A 6,000-nucleotide genomic window follows, 5' to 3' on the forward strand; every position below is an offset into this window, starting at 1 on the left:
GGTATTTTAGAGTGCTTCCACACACATAATCCTCATTAGAGATAGACAAGATGGGGAGAGTGAATAAGACATTACCCATGTTACGGTGAGGAAGCAGAAAGATGAGAAGTTTGAACTTTGGTCAGCCTGGCTCTCTCATAAGCTGTTTTGCTGACTGAATGGTGAGTATTCCTCCTTTGGTATATTTATTGGTGAGAAGTCACAGTCCTTGTCCCACAGGTTTTACAGCCAATCAGGAGAAATTAGGCACCTATAAAGTATTACTAAATCATATATAGTTCACCAGTGGTTTGGGCAGTTGGCAAATTCATTTAGGGACATCTGTTCTGAAACAGCATTGAAATAGGACTGACTGTGCTTTGCTTTCTGGTTGTAGCAGCCAGAGCCAAAGGCAGATGAATAAGGGGATATGAGGAGGCTACTGTGGCTGGAACAGTATGAAAGCAACCTCAGCTCCCACGCCTGGCTGTATAGGGGATAATAACTGGGCGCTGCTTCCTAGCCTCTTTCATCTGAGAAGTTCAAAGCACCTCACCCCTATTAACACCCCACAGAGTAGGTAGGAAGTACCAATAGAGCAAGCCAGGGAAACTGAGGCCAGGAGGCACAGCCTGGGGCTAGCTGTGAATCACCTGTGGGGCCTAGAGCCCAGGAATCCTGACGCCCAGACTACTGGACAAATCCTTTATCAGGGCGTTAGGGTGGGTGCTATGCTTTTGAAAGCAGTACCAATGGCTGTGGTCATGGATTTTGATGCTTGCCCATCACAGAGGCCCCAGCTCTCACCAAAACAAACCAAATGGGGGCTGGAAGGCATCCTTTACAACTTTATGGCCTCATATGCAAGCACCCTCAGCATTTTCTGCTGCCATGGAGTGGGGATAGGTGGAAATAATTCAGGGCCTTTATTTTCAGGCCATGGTTTGACAGCAAGGGTATTTTCTTCCCCAGTAAATGTAGCTTCTGTCTACCTTCCACTGGCAGCAAAGTGATTTTCTATTTTCTGATATACTGAGGGGATCTGCACAGTGCAGAAAGGAAGATGTCAGATCCAAGTGAGGCCTGTGCAGTGTGAAATGTCTAGGGTAGAAGAAAGACCATCCTCCCATTATGGCTGGCATGTGACAGTCATCCTTAAGATTATTCTTAAATTTCCTAATATAGGAAAGTAACAAACTTAGAAAATGAAAGAGAAGGCCAAGCACGGTGGCTCATGTCTGTAATCCCAGCACTTTGGGAGGCCAAGGCGGGCAGATCATCTGAGGTCGGGAGTGTAAGACCAGCCTGGCCAACATGGCGAAAACCTGTCTCTGCTAAAAATGCAAACATTAGCAGGGCATGGTAGCATGCGCCTGTAATTCCAGCTACTTGGGAGACTGAAGCAGGAGAATTGCTTGAACCCGGGAGGCAGAGGTTTTAGTGAGCTGAGATCGCACCATTGCACTCCAGCCTGGGTAACAAGATCGAAAGTCCATCTCAAAAAAAAAAAAACATGAAAATGAAAAGAGAAAATGAGTCACCCAGAATCCCATAACAGAAACTTTCTATGGGGTCATCTATTTAAAAGAAAAATAAATTCTATATTCAAATCTATATTTTGTGTATTCTCTTCTCATCTCTGTAAACATCTGGAGGTATTTTGTGTATTCTTTCAGTCTTATTTTTGTATACCTAGGGATGGATATTGCATTTATCTAAGTGGGATATTTTATAATTGTGTTATATCCTGCCTTTTTCAGTTAACACCATTCCATGTAATAAAAAGATACAATTCTTGTAATTCCAGCACTCTGGGAGGCTGATGTAGGAGGATCACTTGAGCCAGGACGTGGAGGCTGCAGTGGGCTATGATCGTGCCACTGCACTCTAGCCTGGGCAACAGAGTGAGACCCTGTCTGAAACAATCAAGTAAATAACCTTTTTAATGTCACCATGGTAATAGTCCATGGTTTGACTATAACATTGTTTACCCATCCATACTCCCGTGGTTAGCCTACTACTAGCCTACAAGTCATCACCAATTTTTACTTTTGTAAATAGTGTGGTAATTAACATCTTTGTACCAAAATCATTCTCTGATTTTTAACTTGTGAGGTAGTCCTGGAAATGAAATAACTGACATATTCAAGGTTCGGGATTCATGTTGCCAAAATGCTTTCCAAAAAAGACACCACTTTATATCTCACTGATAGTGTCTGAAATTGCTCATCGCCAGACTTCACTTGACAATTCTCTACAACTTCGGGAGGGAGGAAGACCTCTCTGAGTGCCTTAGAAGGGACCTTCCTGGTCATCCCTACTAACCAATGACATTAGATTATATGCATTTCTTGGCTCTGAATTGGGGACCTCAACAATTAGAAGACAGTATAGAATTGGAATAACTTAGCAGGGACCATAGGTAATTGGAAAGGTTTCCAGCCTGACAAAGAGGCTTACGCGTGAGGATGAGGCCCTAAAGCCCACAGAGCTGAAGCACATCCATTCTGCCTGGATTAGCAAAATGCTCACCCGCTGGTGGCTGAGAATATAGGAAGTATGGTCCCATTAGGATCTGTGGGAAAGAGAAAGGGGAAGTCGATTTGAGGAATTCTCTGTCCCTTTCTCAAGAATCCTAAGCGGGGAGAGGAGTGGCTTCAGACCCACCGAAGCACTATTAAGGCCCACACCAATTGTGAAAGCAGTGAAGTGGCCCAATTATCCCGGAATCCTGGAGGGAAATTCTCTAGCAAAACACTAGTCCCCTCTTCTCTCTTTTCTTCTCTTGTCTCTGGCTTTTGAGCCTTTACTTACCCAGCCTGATCTGGGCCGTTCACTCTCTTTTCTTGTCTCATTTAGAAGGAGTTGCAGCACATACCTTCATGGCATCAGGCCTGCTAACGATGGGGAAACCCTTGTGCCTCATTTTGAGCCCATTGTGACCTTTTCCAGCCAGGGAGCTAACTCAGCCCAGGTGTCGAGGTGGGCCAAGACAGGGGCTGTGGCGGAATGGGGTGGGGATTTAGGGGCCAATTGAGGTGGAAAAAAGACAGTAAAAAAAGACAGTATTGGTAAATTACTCTGGGTGAGAATACACGGCAAGGGCTTTTTTTTCTCATTCTAAAACTCTGAAGCAGTTGTGGAGGAGGGACATGAGAGGCCCCTTCGCAACCATGCCAAATAAAGAAAAAAAATTTTTTTTTTCTTTTGGAGACAGGATCTTGCACTATTGCCCAGGCTCACTGCAAGTTCCACCTACCGGGCTCAAGCCATCTCCCACCTCAGCCTACTGAGTAGCTGGGACTATAGGCCCGTACCCCCATGCCTGACTAATTTTTGTATTTTTTGTAGAGATGGGGTTTCGCTATCTTGCCCGGGCTGGTCTGGAACTCCTGAGCTCAGGCTATCCTTCTGCCTCAGCCTCCCAGAGTGCTGGGATTATAGGCATGAGCACCCGGCCAAATGTGAAGTCTAATGCAGTGTGCTTGCTATGTCAGTTTAGCTTCCAGGAATGTCCCCAGTGCCTCCCTTTGCACTGAATTGTCACCTCCAAGTTCTTCCTATATATTAATCCTGGAGCCTGCACATTGCTTTGTGGAGTCACAGAAACAGCAAAGAAGGGAGACTGGGACATGGGCTAAGATTTCCCTCAACTATGGCCGGGCGTGGTAGCTCACGCCTATAATCCCAGCACTTCAGGAGGCCGAGGTGGGCGGATCATAAGGTCAGGGGATCAAGACTTCTGGCTAACACAGTGAAACCCTGTCTCTACTGAAAAATACAAAAAATTAGCCGGGCGTGGTGGTGGGCACCTGTAGTCCCAGCTACTAGGGAGGCTGAAGCAGGAGAATGGCATGAACCTGGGAGGCGGAGCTTGCAGTGAGCCAAGATTGCGCCACTGCACTCCAGCCTGGGCAACAGAGCGAGACTCCATCTCAAAAAAAAAAAAAGATTTCCCTCAACTCATAAATCACAATATCAGTAATCTCAAAGGTCACATAATTTATTATTTTTGATAGAGACGGGGTCTCGCTATGTTGCCCAGGCTGGTCTTGAATTCCTGGGCTCCAGCAATTTGCCTGCCTTGGCCTCCCAAAGTGCTAGGATTACAGGTGTGAGCTACCTCACCTGGTCACATAATCAAAATTTTTTGAGATAAAAGTTTCACATAATCTTTTTTGAGCTAAAAGTCACTCCTCTGTACAGTCAGACAAGAAAATCTCAGATTAGCTTTACTCTAGAGGAGAAAAGGGAGAGAATGTCTCCCTGCCTTCCTTCTTTCAACAAATATTTCTTTAATACCATAATATATATTCAATCCTGTACCTAGCCCACCACCGATTTGAAGACGTGATGCTTTTCAGAGTCCCGGATTTCTTTTTTTTTTTTTTTTTTTTTTTTTTTTTTTTAGGCCTTGTCTTGCTGTGTTGCCCAGGCTGGAGTGCTGTGACACTATCTCGGCTCACTGCAACATCTGCCTCCCGGGTTCAAGCAATTCTCTGCCTCAGCCTCCCTAGTAGCTAGGATTACAGGCACCTGCCACCACGCCCGGCTAATTTTTGTTATTTTTAGTAGAGACCAGGTTTCACCATCTTGGCCAGGTTGGTCTTGAACTCCTGACCTCATGATCCACCCGCCTCGGCCTACCAAAGTGCTGGATTTACAGGTGTGAGCCACCGTGCCCAGCCCAGAGTCCTGGATTTTACTCTTTTATTTCTAGACAGAGGGTTACAGTTCCCAGAGAGCTGTAAGAAGATTGGGTGGAGATGAGAGATGAATCAGCCTCTGACACCCCCAGGGTGACATACCTGTCTACTGCCCCCACAGACATTCCTGGCTCCTGACTCAGTGGGTAGGTGGGACTAGGGGGATTCTGAGAGGAGGGGGACCTTTTTTGCAGAAACCTGCCTTTTCCACTCCCCACACAGCAGGGATGGGGTGGACCCTGTGAACAGGGTGAAGAATTTCAAGGAACTAAGACTGGAATTAGGTTAAGAAAACCTAAACTTGGTCAATGAGCCTGGAAATTGGTCCAGTTCACAGTCTTTTCTCATTTAAGACAATTCTTTTCTGCCAGAGACTAGGGTGGAATTAGATTGAGAGGAGAGTAAAAAGGCTTTCATTTTAATTTTACTTATTTTTTGGAGACAGTCTTATTCTGTTGCCCAGGCTGAAGTGCAGTGGTGCAGTCTCAGCTCACTGCAACCTCTGCCTTCTGGTTCAAGAGATTCTCCTGCCTCAGCTTCCCAAGTAGCTGGCATGACAGATGTGTGCTACCATGCCTGGCTAATTTTTATATTTTTAGTAGAGATGGGATTTCACTATGTTGGCCGGGCTGGTCTTGAACTCCTGACCTAAAGTGATCTGCCCATCTCGGCCTCCCAAAGTGCTGGGATTACAGGCGTGAGCCACCACATCCGGCCAGAAGAAGGTTTTCTTGATTCTTAGAAAGTCTAAGATAGGAGCAGGGCACCATAACATAATGTAGTTAGTTTGGGTTTTTTTGTTTGTTTTGTTTTTTGAGACAGAATCTTGTTCTTGTTGTCCAGGCTGGAGTGCAATGGAGCAATCTTGGCTCACTGCAACCTCTTCCTCTCGGGTTCAAGCGATTCTCCTGCCTCAGCCTCCTGAGTAGCTGGGATTACAGGAGCCCACCACCACACTCAGCTTATTTTTTTTGTGTGTATATATATATATTTGTTTTTAGATGGAATTTTGCTCTCATTGCCCAGAGTGGAGTGCAATAGCACAATCTAGGCTCACTGCAACCTCTGCCTCCCGCATTCAAGTTATTCTCCTGCCTCAGCCTCCCAAGTAGCTGGGATTGCAGGTGTCAGCCACCACACCCGGCCGTCATTTTTTGTACTTTGTAGTAAAGATGGGGTTTCACCATGTTGGCCAGGCTGGTCTCGAACTCCTGACTTCAGGTGACCCACACACCTCGGCCTCCCAAAGTACTGGGATTACAGGTATGAGCCATGGCACCTGGCCAAATGTAGATTTTTTTTTTTTTTTTTTTTT

This window comes from Rhinopithecus bieti, unplaced genomic scaffold (genome assembly GCF_001698545.2).
Source record: "Rhinopithecus bieti isolate Rb0 unplaced genomic scaffold, ASM169854v2 scaffold_41082, whole genome shotgun sequence".
In the NCBI taxonomy this organism is placed as follows: domain Eukaryota; kingdom Metazoa; phylum Chordata; class Mammalia; order Primates; family Cercopithecidae; genus Rhinopithecus; species Rhinopithecus bieti.